Here is a 23,993-nt window from a genome sequence, read left to right on the forward strand (position 1 = left end):
AACATAAAAACTATTAAGTACATCTAATGGTTTTGGAGTACAACCCTCTGAAAACATTCAACAGCAAAATGGTTTTGACGATATTAAGTACATCTAATAGTTTTGGAGTACATATCTCTGAAACCATTCCACATCAAAATGGTTTTGACATGATTTTAGTTTAAAACTAACTACTAAATCATTTTTTTTGGTTACAATAAGGAAAACAAAACAAAAAGACTAAACAGAAGCGAAAGCTACTCCCGGATGAAGCCTATCCCCTGCGCATCAGCGAGCAAGAGCATAGAGAGGTCACTTGGGGGCGTAGAGATTTTCACTAAGGATGAAGCCTAACTACTAAATCATTTAACCATACATAATACTCTGAAAATTATCCCTAATCAATAAACTAAAACTCAATTAATAATTTATTTAGGGGGCGCGTTAAGCAATTTGGGAGGGGGGCGCGTTAAGCAATATGTGGTATTTACGCGTTCCTATTCTTCACATTCATTCATTCATTCATTCATTCATTCTCTCTTCTATAATCTCTCAAATTCATCATGACCAATTTCAAATTTATTCATTCTTGAAGACGCGTTACGTAACAAATGATTCTGATCAGATATGACGTTTGAGTTCTCCGACGGTGCCGTTTAGGTTAACGAATGTTGGTGTTTCTTCGCAAACGATCTCGAAGAGGGATGAATGGAGAAGTGAATCGGCGTCGAAGGTATTGATTTCTAAATTATTCTGCAATTTTAGTTTTCTTGATTATCCAAGAACCTTATACAATTTTCGCATTCTTGATTATCCAAGAAGCTTTTTTTGCAATTTTCGTATTCTTGAAAACCCTAAAGGAATTTTTGTTGAAATATTTTAATGCAATTCATTATAGACTATAAATTGTCGCTCAGAAATAGCATAAAATTTTCAAACTATTGGATGCCTAAATGATCCGAAAGGATATTATTTATTCCATCGATGGTGTTTCTTCGCAAACGATCTCAAAGAGGGATGAATGGAGAAGTGAATCGGCTTCGAAGGCATTGATTTTTAAATTATTCTGCAATTTTAGTTTTCTTGATTATTCAAGAACCTTATACAATTTTGGCATTCTTGATTATCCAAGATGCTTTTGCAATTTTCGTATTCTTGAAAACCCTAAAGGAATTTGTGTTGAAATATTTTAATGCAATTCATTATAGACTATAAATTGTCGCTCAGAAATAGCATAAAATTTTCAAACTATTGGATGCCTAGATGATCATAAAGGATATTATTTATTCCATCAATGTTGTTTTGGATGTCTAAATGAAGTATTATGAATACTTTACTCATAATGTAAAAAGTTGGATGCGATATTGATATGAATTTTTTATTCAATGAAGTATTAAGAATACTTTACTTGCGATATTGATGCCTAGATGATTCAACTGATGCCTTGAATTTGCTTCCGATATTGAGCCATTGTATTTGCTGATTTAAAGTGAATCACTCCAAGGGACAGTCACACTTCTAGTGAAGTGGGTCATAAACTATTTGGGGGATTTATATCCATTTCAGAAATTCTAGCTAGAAATACAAATGCTTCAATGTCCCTACATGCCTTGAATTTAGTTACAATGCGTCGATGACCCTAATGATGCCTCAAAATTACTCGCGATATTGATGCCTAAAAATTACTCGCGATATTGATGCCTAGTTGACCCTACTAATGCCTTGAATTTACTTGTGATATTGAATTATTGATGGCTCCATGGTCCTACTGATGCCTTGAGTTTACTTTTGATATTGATGCCTCAATGACTCTAATGATGCCTTGAATTTACTTGCTATATTGTTGCCTTGATGACCCTAATGATGCCTTAATTTACTTGTGATATTGATGACTTGATGACCCTTGAGTTTGTTTTTAGCTTTGCAAACGTTGAAATGTCCTATTATAAGAGGAGCAGGGCCAGAGGCACATGAGGGTCATACCATAACAGTTGTTGGCCAACGACTCTTCATCTTTGGTGGTTGTGGAAAATCTGCTGATAATAACAATGAGGTCTACTGCAATGATCTTTTACATACTGAATACAAGTAATTTTCCCTCATCATACCGCAATAAGGCTCATTTACATTTAACTGAGACCTCATATAGGTGACATAAATTAGGATAAATTGACCAGGATTTTTTATTCTGTTGATTATTTTTGCAAACTAGTTAAAACTAGTCAATACTGCCTGATTTGCTTTTTGAGCCTCATTATCATTTCAATTGTGAATGAAATTATAATTGGTTTTAACTTGTTTGTAGTTCTTGTTTGGATACATAGGGAGAACTATGTAGCTGCATTATTTGGATATTGATGCCTCAATGACCCTAATGATTTCTTGAATTTATTTACAATACTAATGCAGTAATGCCTCAATGTCCCTGCATGCCTTGAATTTACTTGCAGTATTGATGCGTTGATGACCCTAAGGATGCCTCGAAATTACTTGCGATATTGATGCCTCGTTGACCCTACTGATGCCTTGAATTTACTTGCGATATTGATGCCTCGTTGACCCTAATGATGCCTTGAATTTACTTGCGATATTGATGGCTCGATGACCCTACTGATGCCTTGAATTTACTTGCGATATTGATGCCTCATTGACCCTAATGATGCCTTGAATTTACTTGCGATATTGATGACTCGATAACCCTAATAAAATGAAGTATTATGAATACTTTACTCAAATGTAAAAGTTGCCTTATTGCGATATTGAAATGAATTTTTATTCATTCATGATGCCTCGATGACCCTAACTGAAGTATTATGAATACTTTAGATGAGATATTGATGTCTTGATGATCCTAATGATGCCTTGAATTTACTTGCAATATTGATGCCTCGATGACCCTACTTGATGCCTTGAATATTCTTTAGATATTGATGCCTCGGCCCTAATGATGCCTTGAGTTTACTTGAGAACAAGTTTTAAGGCCTTGTGCTGTGCCAATATGCTGTCTTTTGTCCCTTTGTAGTTAGAAAGTAATAACCAATAGACTATGCCTCTACAGAGTTTTTAGGATAGGGTTTTATCATTATCTTCCTTATGGTATTCTGCTCATGATTTGTTTCACTGGCTTATCATTGATGGTATATAGAGATTTGGAAGCCCTCTTGTACTGATTTGCTGTTTTGTTTGTACTGAAAAATGAGATTCTCTTGTCCATCCCTTCTGGGATAACTTTGCTCATTCTAGTGTAACATGACATCATAACACGATACATAAAAATTGAAATAACCGTCCTCCTTTATCCTGTGGTTGTGATTGAAATTTTTTATAGTACTTTTTGTGTGCAAAATCAAATGCAGTTAACTAATATGGCTCCGTGGAGATTGGTTCCTTTAGTGAGAGCGTTTTTTGAATTCCATTTCACATCGGCAGAAGACAAGCAGAAGGCGTGGTCATTGGGTACCTACAATCTCAAGCCTGGTTTGCTTAGGCTGTCCAAATGGGAACATGACTTCAATCCCTAGACACAATGTCAAACTTATGCTCAAACATGGGTTCGTATTTATGGTCTCCCGCGTACTTTGTTCGAAATAGCTGGCGGGCTAGGCACACCGCTTATGCTTGATGAGGCAACAAAGAACCGCACCTTTGGGCATTACGCTAGGGTTTTGATTGATATTGATTTGTCCAAACGCTTGTTTGATGAGATTATGGTTGAACGTGAGGGGTATGCATTTCACGTTGAAGTCGTTTATGAGAAGCTACCAGAATATTGTAACCATTGCCATTTGATTGGTCATTCAGTGAATTCTTGCAACAAATTACATCCCAAGGCACCTATTATCGGGAAAGGCAGGCCCAAGAAGGGATTGGCAGTCCAACAACAATATAGACCTAAACCTATTGAACAGGTGGGCACCTCACACTCTACTGAAAAATCTGATCATGTGGCTGAAAAATCTGTACCTGTTATGCCAAAATCCACTGCTGTGGCGGGCACTCAGGAACCACAAATTGATGATTCTGATTCCGACACCGAGGAGGTTGTGATATTTGAACGGGATGATGGCCAGGGTAGGAAAAACACGCATGAGGCCGAATTTGTGAAGTCCCCTAGTGGACAAAATAATAATAATAATGACGGTAAGGATGCAGGGATTAGTTGTTGAACAGATACAGCCTGACTCTACGACTGATGAGTTAGTCTCCAGCATAATAATACAGATGAGGGGTTTGTTCAGAATGATATTTCACAAGCTGCACAACATGCATCCAGTTCAAACAATGTTCCTGAAACTCCTCTCTTGGACCAAGGGAATGGTATTAGAGTAACTCAAGATCAAGACCTTCCTTTAGTGGCGCAGCAAGATGTTAGCTTAATTCGACCAGGCTGGGCGGATATGGTAGAACAGGAGCAATTCACAACATATCTCTCCAAGGGTCAAAAGAAGAAACTGCGCAGGAAAGCTAGAAGCGCTGAGAAGTCTTATAACACTTGGTCTAGGGGTGCACCTTCAAATCTTTCTTTATGAAGTTCCTTTATTGGAACATGAGGGGTTTAGGCAACCCCGAAACCAAAATTGCCTTGAAAAATTATTGTGCTACACATAAGCCAGATTATTTGTGTGGCTGAACCAATGGTGTCCATTAACCAAATACCTTCATGGTTTTGGAAAGGTATGACTTGAATACGAATAGTTCACATTAACTTGAAAAAGGTTGAAACCACTATTTATATACATAAGAGATGGAGCATATCTAAATAGGAATGCTATCCTGTCATAACTCCAAAAGATACTAACAAATCATACTACAATAAATAACAATATCTCAACAGTATGCAAGCTGATCATTTTTGTGTGAATGATAGAGGAGATTATAAGGCCAATATTTGGGGTATGTGGAGCAAAAATAATGCTGCCAAAGTTGTGTTTGCGTTGGATCAATGCTTTTCCTTAGAAATACAACAATCTGATACACGAGTTTAATTGCAGCCGTGTATGCTAGCACTTCATATTTGGTGACTTTAATGCGGTGTTAGGTGCTCATGAAAAACAAAGGAAGAGATTGCCTCCCAAGATCTCTTGTGATGATTTTTTACAGTGGACAAATGCTAATCTTTTGTCTGATTTAAACACAGTTGGTGTACACTTTACGTAGTCTAATGGTAGAGTCGGTAACAACTTTGTGGCGCTGCGTTTAGACAGGGCCATTTGCAATCACGCTTGGTTGAACCATTGGCAATCAACACATTGTTGTGCACTTTACAAACATTGCTCTGATCATCATCCGTTAGTAATTAGTCTGAGCGAAACAGAAGTTCAGCATGCTATGCCGTTTCGTTTCTTCAAGGTCTGAACAAAGCATCCTGATTGTGAAGGCCTGATTAAGGAGGGTTGGAATAAACAAGTGCTTGGAAATCCTGCAGCGTGTCTTCAATTGAAACTGAAACGTTTGAATGGTGCACTTAAAGTTTGGAACAAGAACGTATTTGGTAACGTGGATTCAAATGTTAAGCAAGCCGTGGATGAGGTTATGCAAATTCAGAACATGATTGATAGCAACGGTGTGACTGATGAGGTACAACAAATGGATTATAAGGCTCAATTGATTCTTTCGAAAGCCCTTTTGGATTAAGACCAGTGCTGGAAGGAGAAAGCTCGGGTGCAACATTTCATGCAGGGAGATAGAAATACAACATATATTCATCGTGTGGCGAAAATAAAGGCAATAACGAAGAAAATTCATGTGATTCATAGTGAAACAGCATCATTGACTTCCGCAACAGACATTGAGAACCATATTGTGCAATACTTTCAGGGTATCTTTGCCAACAGAATGCGTGCACTGTTAATAGCATGGTGTGTGATATTATTCCCTCGCTTGTAACGGATGTGGAGACTGAGATGTTAACCAAGGTTCCTTCCGCTGAAGAATTTAAAGCTGCAGTTTTTGATATGAATGGGGATGGCGCTCCCGGTCCGGATGGTTTTAGCGGCCATTAATTATTTCCAATGTTACTGACCTATTATTGCAACTGATGTGGTGAATGCAGTTATGCATTTCTTCTTTACTGGTATGCTTAATAACAATGTTAATTCCAATCTGTTTGTGCTTATACAGAAGTCACCGGGCGCTGATAGAATGGAAAACATTCGACCCATTGCTCTCGCAAATTTTCAATTTAAGATAATAACAAAACCGCCGGCGGACAGATTGGCTTTCCTTGCTCCTTCAATCATTTCAACTCAGCAGCGAGGGTTCATTCACGGGCGCAACATTGCTGACTGGGTAATCATTGCGTCCGAGGCCATAAATGTTCTAGCTAAACGCTGCTTCGCTGGAAGTTTAGCTTTGAAAATCGACATTAAAAAGGTTTTCGACACGTTGGATTCGAATTTTCTTTTGGAGGTTTTGGATCGTTTTGGTTTCAACTCAACTTTTTGTGGTTGGATTCGTACAATTCTTCAGTCAGCGTGATTGTCCATCCTTGTTAATGGAAAGTCTGTTGGCTATTTCGGTTGTACCCGAGGTGTCAGACAAGGGGATCCACTCTCTCCCTTGTTATTTTGCATAGCGGAGGAAGTTGTTAGCCGAAGTTTACTGAAGGCTTTAGTGGAGGGCAGTCTTTGTCATATGTCTCTTTGCAGAGGGGTGCATATTCCATCTCACGTGCTGTATGCAGACGACATAATGATATTTTGCAAGGGCACGAAGAAAAATATCAGAGTTATGGAGACGCCTCAGGCAAATTATTAACAAAGAAAAGAGCAAATTTTATGCAGGATCTATTTCAAATGCTCGTCAGATAGTTATTTCCAACTTACTTGGGTTCAACTCAGGCAGTATACCTTTTACATACCTTGGTTGTCCTATATTCGTGGGTAAGCCTAAGAAAATTCATTTTCAAGCTTTGGCCGATAAAATCAAAATCAAACTTGCTACTTGGAAAGGTTCTCTTCTCTCCATTATGGGTAGAGTTCAGTTGGTGCGTTCTGTGATACAATGGATGCTGATTTATTCGTTCCATATCTATCTCTGGCCTAAAAATATTTTACGGAAGTTAGACTCCATGATACACAATTTTGTTTGGAGTGGCGACATCAATACTCGGAAAATCTGCACAGTTGCATGGAAACAAGTTTGTTCTTCCTATGCCAAGGGAGGACTGGAGTTGCGTGCTCTGACAAATATGAATAACTCACTCATGCTTTTACTCTGCTAACTGATGAGTAGTAATGAGCAATGGGCAGTGATGTGTCGCGCTCGTTACTTGCGCCAAGGCAAACCCGCGAGTTCTTTTTTTCATTCTTCTATTTGGCATGGCATCAAAGTACACTTTAATGATGTGAGAAACAATTCATGTTGGTTGATTGGTAACGGAGACAAAATCTCATATTGGAAGGACAACTGGTTAGGCTCCTCTTTAGTGGATTTACTCAACGTTCCTCTGTAAATTCATAAATCGCTAAATGCTTCGGTAGCGGATATGATAATTGATGGCTCTTGGATCATCCCAAGCTGCATTGCAGAGATAGATACTGATGTTGTTGACTGTGTTCATGGAGTCGTGCTTCCTAAAATACCTCTTGATGACAGGCTTGTCTGGACAGATGCAAAGGACGGTTTTCCTAACGTCACAGCTGGCCTATCGATTTGTTTCTCCAATTCTGAATACAAGGAACTGGACTGATTTTCTTTGGCATGATTTTGATCCTACGTGGTTGTACTATGGTTTCCGTATGCGTTTTATGTATGGTTACTAGTGAAGCAACGCCACACCTATTCCTCCACTGTTCATTAGCTGTTGCGCTATGGAATTGGTTGGCTGAGCAGTTTCAGATTGTTTTTAATATGGATGGTATGCAGGATATCTTTCAGAGTTACAATCCGGCTTGGTGCTCTCAAGTAAAGGACCTTGCTTTAGCAGTGATAATTCATACTTTTCACACAATTTGGATGACACGTAATAAATTACGTTTTAATAATGCCAAGGTTTCTATTCACTCCGCCAAGATAAAAATTGGCACACTAATAGCAGCTAGTTCTGCCATGACCAAGAGCTTTGCTTCTAGCGCTACTGTTGACTTGCAGGTTTTGAGTAACATTCAAGTTCCAGTGCAGCAACGTCCAAAGAAAAAATCCCTCTTGGTATTATGGAAGGCTCCTCCTATTTTTTGGACTAAGGTCAATACCGATGGTTCCTTTACTCAGACCTCTTCAGCTTGCGGAGGCATATTTTGTAATCACCATGCCAATTATTTAGGCAGTTTTGCGTCTTGTATTTATCATAGCTCGGTTCTTTATACGGAGAGCATGGAAATTGTGCTTGTAATGGAAGAAGCGGCAGCTAGAGGGTGGTGGAATATTTGGTTAGAAAGTGACTCTAAGACTGCTTTAGGTGCTTTCACTAACTTTGATATAGTGCCGTGGGATTTATGAAATCGTTGGAGCAACTGTTTTACCTTGGGTCTCAATGCAAAGTACTCCCATATTTTTCGGGAAGGTAATACATGAGCATATAGGCTTGATAGTGCAGGGCATGCTGTTACTACTTTTACATGGTGGGTGTCTCTTCTGTCATGTATCAGAGATGAGTTTCTTCGTGATAAGCTCGGGTTACCTAGTTACAGAATTATGTAGTTTACTTTGATTGTCTTTATTCGTGATAAGCTCGGGTTACCTAGTTATAGAATTATGTAGTTTACCCACTTTCATATAGGCAGCATTATGCTCTCTAAGAATCATAAAGAAAGTCCCAGACTTGGCAGAAAATTTTGTAAATCCTGCTGCTGCCTTACTGAGGGAGAAGCAATGGAATTTTGATCACTAGGGTTCAGCTTTGTACAGAGCTATGTAAAATCAGCTCAGAAGCTCTTGAACTTATTAGAAAGGTGCTTTCCTGCTTTCTTATAATTATTGTCTCTGACATAGTGTATTTTGTAGCATGTACTCGTGGTATGAACCGACGTAGTCTTATCCACTATAGACTCTGCCTGATAAAATCATCATTTGCTGCAATATCTAAAAACATATATGTAGTCTTGTTGCTATTACAAAATTTAACCGTGTTGTAGTTAACATTACGATGTTTGTAAAGTCACCTTTTAATATATATATTTTCTTTCTTATAACACCCTTTATCATTTATGATCTTATTTTGCCTATTTCTCTGCAATAAATTGTTAAGGGTATTATTACTAAACTATACTTTATGTTGCACTGAACTTCGAAAAATACAAATAATTAGGAATAATTCTAGAAAAGAGACAAGTAAAATGAAACGGAGGGAGTATGTTCTTGTGTAAAGGCGCATAAAACATATCTGCAAGTGGATTTGACTGTGGTCAGCTTTAGTTGTAATAAAAAACTGAAACATTATTGTAGAAATGCACAGAAGGTTTGGTGAGAACTCTAAAGGATCTAATTAACAAACAGTCCTTATTCACCAGAGGATGATATTGCTGGCATTACAGACCCTTTTCTCCATATCAATACACTATCTGATGCACTCTTCATTATGGCAAATTTTATGTGATCTACTAACCTAAAAACTTCGGCCCACACTCTATTAGTGCGCCTTCGTATAAATTTTATCCAATAATGAAGAGTCTGTCAATAGAGAGAGTATGCTAAAATGTATGGATTTTAGCTCAAGTGGGTTGATCTTTGCATGCGCATGTACAGCGTTGCATATTTTCCGAGTGTTGACATCACCACTCCAAACAAAATTATCCACCTGTCTAGCTTCTGCAGGATATATGTTGGCCACAAATAAATATGAAACGAGTAAATGAGCATACCATGTATAACCAAACGAACTAATTGCACCCTACCCATGATAGATAACAGTGAACCTTTCCAAGTTGCCAGTTTCGTTTTAATTCTATCCGTCAAGGCTTGAAAGTGGACGGCTTTAGGCTTCCCCACAAATATTGGACATCCTAAATAATTAAAAGGAATACTGCCATCAGTAAAACCAAGTAATGATGCAATGCTCACCAGACGCGTGTTGGAAATTGAACCCTCATAAAATTTACTCTTTGCTTTGTTTACTATTTGGCCAGATACTGCCCCATATTCGTTGAAAATCTGCATTACCTCACGAATGTTCCTCTTGGACCCTTGACAGAATATCAAGATATCATCGGCATACAATACATGTGACGGGATAACCACTCCTCTGCAGAACCTCATGGGATTAATGCTGCCAGCGCTATATGCAGTAGACAAGCTGCGACTAAGAACTTCTTCTGCTAGATAAAATAGCAGAGGGGAAAGAGGATCGCCTTGACGCACACCTCTGATGCAACTGAAGTAGCCAATGGCTTTACCACTACTAAGAATCGATAACTTGGCGGAGTACAAGATATCAACAATCCAGTTGCAGAAAGTCGCATGAAAATCGAACTGTTTCAGAACCTGAAGTAAAAAACTCAAGTCTAGTGTGTCGAAAGCCTTTTTGATGTCAATTTTCATTACAATATTGCCAGCAAAACACTTCTTAGAAAGCACATTGATTGCTTCTGAAGTTATAATAACAGTCCGCTATATTCCGCTCCGGTATGAAACCCCTTTGAATTAGTTATAACCTTGAATTGGAAATTTGCGAGAGCAATTGGGCGAAATTCTTCAACTTTATCCGCACCTGGTGTTTTCAGGATAAGAATCATAAGATTGGCATTGAGGTTGCTATTAAGCTTACCCGAGGTGAAAAAATATTGTACCAACTGAATAACGTCAAGCACTACCACCTCCCAAAAGAATTGGTAGAAATGTCCGCCAAAACCATCCGGACCCGGCGCACCATCACTATTCATTGCAAAAACTTCTGCTTTAATCTCCTCATTCGAAGGAACCTTTGTAAGCATAACATTATCTTCATTTGTGACCAGCTGCGGAATAATATCTCGAACAATAGAAATGACCGTACAATGACTTGTGCTGCAGAATATGGACTAAAAATATTGAAGAATATGTTGTTCAATATCAGAGATGTTGGACAAAATTCCGGTATCACAATTAATCACATGGATTTGCTTTATCACAGCCATGATCTTTGTCGCTCGCTGATAATAAGAAGTATTCCGGTCACCTTGCATGAAATGCTAAAAACTGGTCTTGATTAAGCAAAGCATTTGTGAGAATCAATTGAGCCTTATAATCCAACTGTTGTAACTCCTCTGTAAGGCCACTCTGATTAATCAAGATCTGCAACCTTACTACTTCATCTGTCGCTAGTTACAGGTGTCGATATTACCAAACACCGTTTTGTTCCGAGTTTTAAGAGCTGATTTCAGCCTTTTAAGCTTCAGCTGCAGTCGCACCATGGGATTACCAATCACTGGTTGCCACCAAATTTCCTTTACAACTCTTGAACAATCATCATGCCTGGTCCAGGCTTTAAAGAAACGAAATGACATGGCGTGAAAAGAATTTGACCTCTCTTGGCTCCCAAGTAGTGATGATTTGAAATTTGATAAAAAAAAGTGAAAGTGAAACTGTGGTTAATGGTTGAGATGTGAAGCTTGCCCCTACCTCCCAAAGAGTCAATTGCCAATAAGAGGGTCAATATAGTTCAACTTCAACATTATACTCATAAAAGTAGTTCATAAGACATGCACAAATAGTGATTACTAGTAGTTATGGACTACTATTAAATGCATTCCACAACATGCAAGTCCTAATGCAAGAGCTGACTTTGGATCTTCCTACAAACCAATTTCCACCACATAATCTTGATTCTATCAATAAACACGCCAAAATCCATCACTTGATTAGGAGAAATAACTACTTCCTCTTTCCCAAATTGAATGAGCTAGTTGACTCTAACACACGTATGCTAATGTATAATTTTGACGATTAATATCTTTAATTGTATAATAGTAAAAATTATAAAAAGTTGATATTTTGAAAATACTTATCGAGACGAATCTAACAACATCTTATATGCTAATATTTATTTTTACTTATTAATAGAAAAACATGGTCAAAACAATGTGTGAATAGTGTATAACAGTCAACTGACTCATTCAATTTGGGACGAAGGAAGTACATTTATTGTTCAACTAGTATTAGATTGACCACTACTACACCTTATGAAAGTTTTTCTTTTATTTTCAATTTTTTTGATAAGAAACAAAATTAGGTTCTTAGTTTTTAAGTTTGACCCATATTTTTAGATTGGTCCTTTAATTTAGGTTGTTTTTTCCTCCCAAATTAGTCATTTATATTACATTCGATTGGCATGTCATCTTTTACGTTATATAAACTAGTCACCGCCCCGTGCGATGCACGGGTTTGAAAGAACGTCATATACATAACAATCATGGTTGTTGTCAATCATGGATGCTATGAGCCAAATGAAGTTAGTCATAAGCATATAAAAATTAATCAAATTGGTTCATTTGGCGGAACACCAAATTTATTTCAATCATGAATGCTGTCAATTAAGTGGGTTAAGCATAATATATCATCGCAAATATAGGATGTTTTAAATTAAAGGCATCATATAATTTAATCTTAATTAAGTGGGTTAAACATAATTGATCATTGCAAACATAAATGCAGACCATATGCTCACTTCAAGAGAATCATCACACCGAATTTTATAATGGAACTTTCTATGACCCATGACATTTATAGAAAGAAGATTACTACTATTTGAGAATAGATAGAAGTGCTATGGGACATAGGAGTGCTATTTTTTTTTTTTATATCAAACACCACAAATATTTCCCCATACTATAATACTCTGCAATTCAAGTGCAAAAAAAAAACCATAAGATAAAATATAATCAAATACCAATCAATTTTCCGTTAAGAAAAAGTCAATTACTTCAACACTCAACATGTCAAAATTATCTTCTTCTAACCCTTTATTTATTTAAGAGGAGATGAATAGAAAAGAAAATTAGAAGAGTGGTGCATTTAATCAATGAGAAAATATGTGTGTATTAGTGAAGGAGTTATTCAAAAATATAGGATTGGATGCTCAAGACTTCCTAAAAAGTATCAATGATGATGTAGTCATCCCTATAAAATAGTAGTAACCATACATACCTATCCCTCCTCCCCTAAAAAGTAGCAATTATGATTCCCCAACATGAGTTCCAAATTTATATGCACAAGTAAAAAATGAATAAAAAGTTGCTTACAGAAAAAAAAATAAGAAGGGGTTTAGTTGCTTAATTAGTGTGTTTCTAATTGGAATTGAATATCCACGTGCTGATTCAATGTCTGATGATATATGCTTCCTGCCAAATATAACAATTGCGCTTAATTAACATCATACATGTATAGCTTGCATCTGATTCTCTTATTGACTAAAATGTTAATAGCTAATAAAATATTGCATGCTCGGACACAATTCAAGAAACAAACCTTTGAATCAGCAGACAAAAATAGAAACCATTCCACCTTAGCTGCAAGTTCCTCATTCTCAATTCCAAAACATGATCAATTTTGAACTGAAGTAAAAATTCATTGTTAGTAAAGTCTAAACTCAACTGCAATATAAAAGTTGAATTAAATGCTACGGAAACGTTTACATGTAGTTGAGAATAAATGAATAATCAACACAAATCACATAGATTTTTAATAAATACGATTTATTGGATAGAAGAAAAGAAAACTGTTGATGAAAATTGAGAGAGTAAGAAAGGAAGTGATAGACAAAAATGGAGAAGAGATGAATCCTTACTTTAGAACCATGGCTGCCATGACATATTCTTAAAGATTAGTTTCAACTTTCAACTTAGTACTACCTGCAAGCAACAACGACAGCATTACAAACCTGTTGCAACTCATAATCAGCACAAATGACACTAAAATCATTTAAGACAAAGCTTGTTATGTTTTTTCCCTTTCAAATAAACTAATCCTAAATAATTCTAAACCGTCATTGTAAAAAATAGCAGTCCGACAAAAAACACTTACAACTATCCGTTGTTGGTTGATCCCACCATTTGCAGTAACCAAAATGTATCCATTACTTCCCTCTATTGAAGTAGTACAATAGAAGAGAGCAAACTGTGAGTACTCATAATGGACCAATCAGCCTTTCTTTATTTGTAATTGTAGTTATGCACAGACATGAATCATGATAATAATCGTCAAATTTCAAAGTTCAGACACACATACCATTAGGCTCCCAACTTCGCTGATCAGAACATGGTGTCCAAGAAGAAGCAGGGACCAAAGGTTCCTGCCACAAATCTTTTGGTTCACATTTGTTCTGCACCATTACACAAAACACAGTTACTGAAAATCGAAAATTGTGCAATGGCAAACAATTGAAAATGGTTTGGATTTCGCGAAATTGGTGAGTTGGAATTGAACAATAGAATACAAATTTTCAATTTCTAAAGCCCCCAAATAAGATACACTGTATCATTAAAGAACCAATCATAGTGCTGCATATAGTATAACATGTTAAAATTGAAAACAATTTAAAGTGAAATAGAAAGGAGTAATCAGTATCCCATCTAACAGTTCCTTTCCAATTTTCATCAGTGGCAAATCTAACAATCTATCAAACTCCACAATAAAAAAAAAAAAAAATCTAAATTTCAATCTATATCTACAGGCCATTTATTCATACCATTCAACCCGCCAACAAATAAGTCCCCGAGTCAGCAATGGCCGCACATCCATCAGCACAATATCCTAAATGACAATAAGAAAACGTCAAACCAGTGGATTTACCATCAATAATTACACCTCCCATATCAAACTGAAAAGAAAAACAAAAAAAAAAGGTTACGAAAAAGAATACTATACGTGGAAAAAATTATATGTAGTAATTAACATGCCAATATCCTTTTCTTGTCACAGGCACATAAAAGTGATTTCCCTTATAGTGATCAAAATCCGGCGCCAAGTGAAGATACGGTCTCGGATCCTTAGAACTAAGTATCATTGTTGGACCACCAATCCAGTTCCTCTCCATCTCACTTTCTTTCTTATGTGGGATCTTACAGTTTTATCAATCTTTGTGATTTCAGTCCAATCCTCACTACTATTAAAATAATATAGAAAACACAAAAACACAGCACCAAACTTTTAAAATAGACACAGTTACTTATCTAATTGTTAAAAAAAACAATGACAGTTTAGTTTATGATTAAGAAATTTAACCATCTAGAAATAGTTGTATGTTCAACATATGGCATAGTATAGAATACTCTACTCAAGAAGCTTTCAATCACCCATGTGGAGAATTCTTGGGTATTGAAATAATTTATCAATGTCTATTTAGCCAATAGTAAGAAATCTTAGCATTGGCCACAAAATAAATAGAATGACTCTTAAAAAAATTGGCAAGTAAATATGTACAAATATCCATATAAGCCTTTCAGAGCCACTGACCAACCTTGCCTATGGTGAGCAGATGTAAAATGTTTTCAAACATAGCAAGCACTCAAACAGGCAAAAGATAAACACACACATCTTAGAGTATATAAAGGTAAAACTAACTTTTGATGAATGTGCTCTACTGCTTGTTCAGCTATTTGTTCATAGCAAGTAGATATGTCTTGAATTAGTTCATTAACTGCTTCAATGACATCATGCTTCAACTTCAGACCTCTTGAACCCTTATCAACAGCTGAAACAAAGAAAAACAAAAGTCAAACTCAAAATGACAAAAGCAATTGAATATCAGAACTGAAAAAATACGATGCTCGCTCCCACCAAGTGGAGTTTGGGAAGCGTAGATGTTTGCAATCTTGCCCCCACAGGCAGAGAGGTTGTGTCCAACATTTGAACTTGTGACCTCGAAGTCGCAAGGTAGCAGCATTCCATTGTGCAAAGGCTTGCCATAAGCAAGCAGGAATTGATAATAAACAATAATCACAGTGTTCAACAACTAATGTATATAGTAACGTCAATGAGGCATTTCAATGATTTAAAAAAGCGAGGAAACTTATTATATATAAGCATTAATTATATCCAAAAAAAGTATCTATATTAAAAACAAAACATGTGTCTAATTATGAATTTTTGCAAGCAAAAGCTGAAATAAAAAGCAGAAGTAGTTTTTTTTATTAACTGCATATCAGTATAAATACAAGCAAGATTCCCTTCAGATCAAGTTGGAAGGAAAAGAAAAGAAAAATATAACATGGTAAACAATACTCATATCTACTTTTCCCTTCAGAATCACCCCCTGAAGAAGATGTGTGTGGAATGGCGGATGAAATAGGTGCATCCTCTAGAAGAGTTTGCAATGATGGTGGGCGCAAGGTGCTTCTTGCAGCAGCTGCAACAGCGGCAGCAGATAAAACAGGATAATCATCTCGCTCCACATCATCTTCATCATCACTTACAGCTGATAGCTCCAAACCAGCTATAGCAGCTGTGGCAAGGGAAAGATCTTCCTCCCTTATAATGTGCAAAACACGCCTTGCAATATTCCCCAATCCCCACAGCAAGCTCTGCAATCACATACATAACACTTTATGATAGCCAAACAATAAATCAACCTCTATTATCCACAAATCACAGTAATTACACAACCATGATAGATAAAAATTACATTTTATGATAAGCTTCTGAAATTTACTATTAATTAAAGTGTGGCTTGATAAATTTAACCATATAAATAGTTAAATCAAATTATGTGGGATCTTACAATTTGATATTTGTTTGGGTCTGCAAAAAATGAATCTAAGCTCTGAAATTCACTATTAATTACACATACGATGAAACAAAAGCTGCAAATTTTTTTTTTTAAAAAAACACTTTGAAGAGAAAAACGAACCTTCTTCTGCTTGCCACCACCAGATTTGGCTAGCTTGGAGGAAGATGGAGTTCTGGAGGAGCCTTATCCTTCCATGGAGTCTGCAAAAATCAATGTTTTAAGAACCGGACCGGACCGGCCGGTTCAACCGGGACCGGACACAGCAGCAGTCCGGACTAGTGCTGAGAACCGGTAGTCTGCAGAACCGGAAAAAAACTGCTTGAAACCGGTATGAATCGTCCTGAACCGCTCAAACCGTCGAACCGGGGGCGGTTTTAAAAAACCGGCCGGTTCGGAATCTAGCTTTAAAAAAAAAAAACATTTTTTCCCTATTTTTCAGTATCTTTTCACGCTCTTTTTTTGCCAAGATTTTTTTTTTCCTTTTATACATTGATTAAGATTTGTCTTTGTCTTTTACATAATTAATTAACAGAGTTATAAAAAAATCCAGACATAGAAAAAAAATACAGAGACCAGAAAGATTCAATTTTCTTTTCCTTTGCTTTTATACAAATAAAAGTAATTGATTTGTTTAAAAAAGTAAAAGAAAAGAGAGAGATTTGCTTGAAGAAGATAAAGAAAAGAGAGAAAAAGAACAAGATTGAGCTTGAAGAAGAGATGTAAGAAATGATGTGCCAATAAAAAATAAGAAAGAAAAAGAAAGAAAAAAAAAATCTCATGTGAGAAGAGAAAGATGAAGTGACGGCTGATTACATTTGCATATTGTTTGTATTGTATATACTAAGACTAGATTAGATATTTATATTTAGGGTTTAGTAAATGGGCTTGGGTCAAATATGTTCTTTTTTCACTAATAAATTGGGCTTATTGTTGAGCTAAGTATTATTCTTTTTATTTTATTTAATATTTATTTATTTATTACTTTCTCTTAAGTTGTGTTTTGTTAGTTTGTTATAGAGAAAAAAAAATTCCATTCTATTTTGTTATTATAATAAAATTATATGAACAGTTCAATGTAAATGGTTCAATAACGGTTGAACCGGTCCGACTGGTTGAACCTTGAACCGATGGTCACAACGGTTCGACTTCCGGTCCAGTTCTTAAAACATTGGCAAAAATACAACACAGAGAGGAGATCTTGCCATTAAGCCACAAAAACACATCAATATTTCCAAATTCAAACACCAACCTTCTTCAACACACAAATTAATCAAAAAAAATCATTCCCAAACCAAACCTCCATTTTCAATCAATAAAACAAACATCATTAAAGAGTGAAAAAATCATCACTATCACCATCCACCGTATTTAAGTTCAATGTTGGGATTTTTTGCAGAGCATAAAATTAATAGGGGAAGAACAGAAAAAACCTAAAAAAAATCATCACTATCACCATCCACCATAACTACCACACATCACCACCACCTCCAATCTTCAACCATCCTAACAAAAAAAAAAAAGCAACACAAAAAAATAAAATAAAATAAATAGAGTATAGAAAGTAAGGGATCTAACCGGAGGAAAGAATGAGAAATCGTCGCCGCCGTCACCAAGCACCGCTATGTCACCGCCACAAGAATTCTCTCGGCCGGAACTCCTCCTCCTCGCCGGAACTTCTCTCCCGCCGGCAAATCTTCTTTCACTCGGCAAAAAATCACTGTCACGAGTGATTGATTAGTAGATGGTGGTGGAGGTTAGGATTAGATGGGGGAGGGCAGAGAGAAAGAGATTGGGAATGGTTGAGGTTAAAGAGAGATGAGAGTGTTAGTGAGGATGGTGAGAAAAGAGAGAGTACGAGATAGAGAAAAGAGAGAAGAGAGAGAAAAATACTTGACAAATGAAAAAAAATTGGGAAAAAAGAAATATATATTTTATTGGCCCCAATGTGTAACACCCTAACCCATACTACCCTTAAAAACGTAATTTTAAAAACTTTTTAACAAGTGTAAAGGCAGAGTGCCACGCGGTAATTAAAACACAAGCATACACACAGAGCGTCATGAAATTTAACATGAAAAGCAACAACGGATTCAAACTAACCAAGCATGCATATATATATATATACATAAGCCATATTCATCCCTAAGGATGTCACTTATACAAGAACTAGCATATCAAAAAGGTAACACCGGTATACGATGAAAGCCAAGCGAAATCCCCGACTCGATGTTACATTACCAGAGCATTTACTATTTACAACCTCTAGTCAAAAGCTAGTACTAAAAGGAGAAATCTATGCTAAGTCTCCTCACCAAAAGATACTTCAACACCCAGCTAAAACAGCAGTCTAAACGTCGGCACAGTCCTCAGCCTGAATATCTGAACCCCCAAAGGTCCAGCAAATAACACAAAGCAGAGAGTTAGAAAACATAATCGCATATCATACGAGTATAAGAAAGGCCTTACACTTTCGAACTACATCATACCTATTCTAACTCATGCCAAAACATTGCACTAAACGATTATCAATTAATAAAGTTCAACACAATTCAACCAAATAATGTCACATACCACTTATCAAATATATGCGCATTTACCCTAAGGTATCTAATGCCAATTAATTCACTGTCATGCCATCCCTAGACATAACTAAATGCATGTGGTACCAAGGTGTCTCACCAACGGTGGACCAAGAACAGTTTTGTATCATGCTGGATATGTCGGAACTTACCGAACCATCTTATCTCCCTTGGATAAGCCAACACAGTTTTATATCCTGTTGGATAGCAACTCCTGACTCATGGATTCATCTAATCCGATCCTCGGCTTCATTATGGACACATAATCCATTTTCGTTATTGGAACCCAAGTTTCCAATGTTCACATACAATCATGAATGCATGTATGCATACACATATCAACCATATGATATTCTCTAGCTCGAAGCTATTCTTTTATGAATGCGGGAACACAATCCTAACACATTCACTTAACATTGCAATTTAACGCCAAAACATAACATTGCTCACTTTAAGCTACAACTTATTGCATACACGTTTATCAATCATATAACGATTAACAATAAGCATTAACAGTATCAACATGTATCAACAATCATGTAAGGATACCCCTAAACCATATTACAAGTGCCTAATCACACTTACAAACATCAACAAGAATTGCTGTCACAGAGGCCCTCGCTAAGCGAAGCCTTAGCGAGACATGGCGAACCACGATCCAGGAAGTCACCTGCTCATGGCGAGCATTGGCGAGCTTCAGCGAACTACTCGCTGAGCGAAGGCTTAGCGAGCCTACGCGAACCACACCAGGAAGTCACCTGCTCATGGCGAGCATTGGCGAGCTTCAGCGAACATGTTCGCTACAGCGAACTCCTGGTCGCTTAGCGAACTATACCAGAAAAATATCTGTTCTTGAGTTATCTAAGGCGGTTTAACATTAAATCAACTCAAAAATTCATTCAAACATGTTATAAATTCTTATAAACAGCTATTCCAAGCATATATGATATCAATGAACATTAATCATCCCTTCCAAACATCCAAATACCTCAAACAATCAAAATCATGCCAATTTCTTGGGTTTTAAGTAACTTTCATAAACTTTTTCAACATGATCCAAACACATGCATATTTTTCATGAAATCAAGGTAGTGATTAACACATACAAAGTGATGATGAAGAACATCACACTCACATACAAAAGCTTAATCAAAATCTAAAAGAAATTGAGTGGGAGAGTTCGGGAATGGAGACATAGACAATCTCCCCTCTCCTTGCCACTCAAGAATCATGAATTCTAATCTCTTACCTTAAGTTTGGTGATGATCCAAGCCTTCTCTTGCTCAAGCTTTCTCTCTTGATCAAACCCTAGCCCTTGCTCTATTCTTGCTTCTAAGGCAAAAGTCATGAAATGAGCTAAGTCTCATGACAAGTTTCCTTAAATACCTCTCCCTAAAAGTCATGAACCAAGCCCAATGGCTTAGGCCCATTGCCTCTCACGCCCCTTAAGCCCAAAACCAAGGTTCTTGCGTCTAATAACTTACGTTCGGCTAAATAATTATTCGTCGCTCACTAAAATAATAAAAGCCAATTAATAAATAAAATACATTTAATAAAATGTACGAATACGAAAAATGGGTCGTTACAATCCTACCCCCCTTAAAAGAATTTCGCCCTCGAAATTACCTAGAAACAGATCGGGATAAGAATCTCTCATCTTGCTTTCCAGCTCCCACGTTGCATTCTCACCAGCCGGTCCTCCCCACACGACTTTCACGGATGCAATCTCTTTGTTTCTCAACCTCTTCACTTCTCTTCCTTCGATTCGCAAAGGCACAGTCTCGACGGTCAAGTCATCCCTCACTTGAACATCGTCTGATTCAATCACGTGTGTCGGATCAGACACATACTTGCGCAACTGTGATACATGGAAAACATCGTGCAAATTCGCCAATGATGGCGGTAATGCAATCCTATATGCAACTTTCCCAACTCGCTTCAAAATCTCAAACGGTCCAGTAGTCGATGTAACTCGTAGGAATACATGATCCCCCTCTTGGAATTCAATGTCCTTCCTCCTCTTATCATGATAACTCTTCTGTCGACTCTGAGACGCTTTCATCTTCTCACGAATCATCCGAATCTTCTTTGTTGTTTCTTGTACAATCTCTGGTCCAAGAATTGCACCTTCTCCAGTTTCATACCAACACAGAGGTGTCCTACACCTTCTCCCATACAAAGCCTCAAACGGTGCCATTCCGATACTAGAATGGTAACTGTTGTTGTATGTAAACTCTACCAACGGCAAACAAGAATCCCAATTCACGTTTTGCTCCAAAACACAAGCTCTCAACAAATCCTCTAAGGATTGTATCGTCCTCTCCGACTGACCATCTGTCTGAGGATGATACGCTGAACTCAACCTCAACTTCGTTCCTAAAGCTTCTTGTAAGCTTTCCCAAAATCTGGAAGTAAATCTCGGATCTCTATCCGAAATAATACTTGTTGGAATACCATGTAGCTTCACAATCTGCTCCACATAAATCTCGGCCAACTTAGGCACCAAAGTACCTTTCCTGATAGCAATGAAGTGAGCACACTTCGTCAGACGATCTACCACTACCCAAATCACCTCGTTACTTTTCTTGGTCTTCGGTAAACCTCCCACAAAATCCATTGCAATGCTATCCCATTTCCATTCTGGTATAAACATTGGTTGCAACAAACCAAACGGCTTCTGATGTTCAATCTTCGATTTCTGACAAGTTAAGCATGAATAAACAAATTCAGAAATTTGCCTCTTCATTCCCGGCCACCAAAATAACTTCCTCAAATCCTGATACATCTTGGTTACTCCAGGATGAATACTCAAACCACTTCTGTGACCTTCTTCCATGATCATTCTCTTCAATTCGGGTACATCCGGTACACAAACTCTTCCTTGAAATCTCATGACTCCACTTTCATCAATCTTGATATTGGTCTCCTTGCCTTCATTGATGAGTACCATCTTCTCCATCAATTTCTTATCCGATTTCTGACGTTCTTTAATATCTTCAAGAAAAGGATTCGTCAATCTTAACATTCCAAGCTTCACACTTGAAGAAGTAACCTCACACACAAGACTCAAGTCTCGGAATTCTTCAATCAACTCTAACTCACCATCAATGATGACATATGCAAAGTTTTCCTACTTAATGCATCGGCCACCACATTGGCTTTTCCGGGGTGATAACTCAATTCAAAATCGTAGTCCTTTAAGAATTCGAGCCATCTTCGTTGCCTCATATTCAACTCCTTCTGGTCGAATAAGTACTTCAGACTCTTGTGATCACTAAACACTTCAAATCTCGATCCATACAAGTAGTGTCTCCACACTTTCAAAGCAAACACCACTGCGGCTAACTCCAAGTCATGCGTTGGATAGTTCCTCTCATGAACCTTCAGTTGCCTTGAAGCATATGCTACCACATTACCCCCTTGCATAAGCACTCCGCCAAGTCCTAACTTCGAAGCATCGCAATACACGACGAACGACTCTTTGGCATCAGGCAAAATCAACACGGGTGCAGTAGTCAATCTTCTCTTGAGCTCTTGGAAGCTCTTCTCACAAATACCATCCCAAACAAACGCTTGATCTTTCCTCGTCAACTTGGTTAACGGTAAAGCCAACTTTGAAAAACCTTCGATGAATCTTCTATAATAACCGGCCAGACCAAGGAAACTTCTAATCTCTGAAACAGATTCCGGCGTTCCCCACTGTGACACAGCTTCAACCTTCGCAGGATCTACCGCGATTCCTCCACTTGAAATTATATGCCCTAGGAAACTCACCTCTTTCATCCAATTCACACTTTGACAACTTGGCATACAACTTTGATAAAAAATTTGCAAGTATACAAATAGCCGCCAAGTAATAAAATCAAAGTTCGTATCCACAGGGATTGTTTCAATCTCGACAAAACAATTAAATTAATTTAGGATTAATAATTAAAATGCAAATGGGGGGAGTTTAACTTAGTTTGGATTTTTATCATAAACTTAGAAATAACTTGGGATTCAAATTGATGGAAGAAAAATGACTAATCCTTTCGGTTCATCTAATTACTACTTCTCTTGGTAATTTCATGTATGATTACAAATTAGTCAATTTAGTTTCATGATTAGATTAAATCTCAATTGATTATGCCCAATGTCTTGGTAACATAATCCTCTCCCTTGATCATCGATTCCTAATGTCTTAGGTAATCTATGATCAATTGAGGTTTACAATCTTTAATCTTTTAATCTCAATTAACCATCCGAAATGTCTTAAGTGAAAGTTAATTGATCAATCATTCCTAGATCGATCATTCATTCCTATCATCATAGTAAAACAAATAATTGAAATCATCACACAATTGATCAAGTCATGTAAAACATTAAGCACAAGGAATAATTGAAGAAACTAACTTCGTAATTCATTTATCATATCAAATGATAATCACATTGTTCAAGAGAAATAATAATCAAAATCCCCTAAGAACCAATCAATAGAATTCAGCTTCTCATAATTAAATTAATAAGCAACATAATAAGGAGAAGAACAAGACCATAAACTATGTTGCTGCTTGTTGATACGGCCAGCTCCTTCCGTTCTCCAGGGTGTGCGTGATTCCTTTTTTCTTCTTGTTGTACGTGATTATCCCCAGCCTTTCTCTCTCTCTCTCTGCGTAACTCCCCTTCTGTCTCCAGCTCCTCTTACTTATAATAATCAAAGAAACCTCCTTGTTTCATGTTGGGCCACACGAGCATAAAGTCCACGTTTCTTTTCTTTTTAGACAAGCCCATCATATTACAATAGTTAACTCCCTCTT

At 37.1% G+C, this 23,993-nt stretch overlaps 1 long non-coding RNA gene across 1 annotated transcript; it reads left to right on the forward strand.

The window, feature by feature from the left end:
• Positions 1 to 535: 535 nt before the first annotated feature.
• LOC123901265 lies at positions 536 to 10,214 on the forward strand. Its single transcript, XR_006806687.1, has 3 exons — positions 536 to 712; positions 5,117 to 8,870; positions 10,109 to 10,214. It is a non-coding gene; the product is annotated as an uncharacterized LOC123901265 (long non-coding RNA).
• Positions 10,215 to 23,993: the final 13,779 nt, after the last annotated feature.

This window comes from Trifolium pratense, unplaced genomic scaffold (assembly GCF_020283565.1).
Source record: "Trifolium pratense cultivar HEN17-A07 unplaced genomic scaffold, ARS_RC_1.1 scaffold_62, whole genome shotgun sequence".
Classification (NCBI taxonomy): Eukaryota; Viridiplantae; Streptophyta; class Magnoliopsida; order Fabales; family Fabaceae; genus Trifolium; species Trifolium pratense.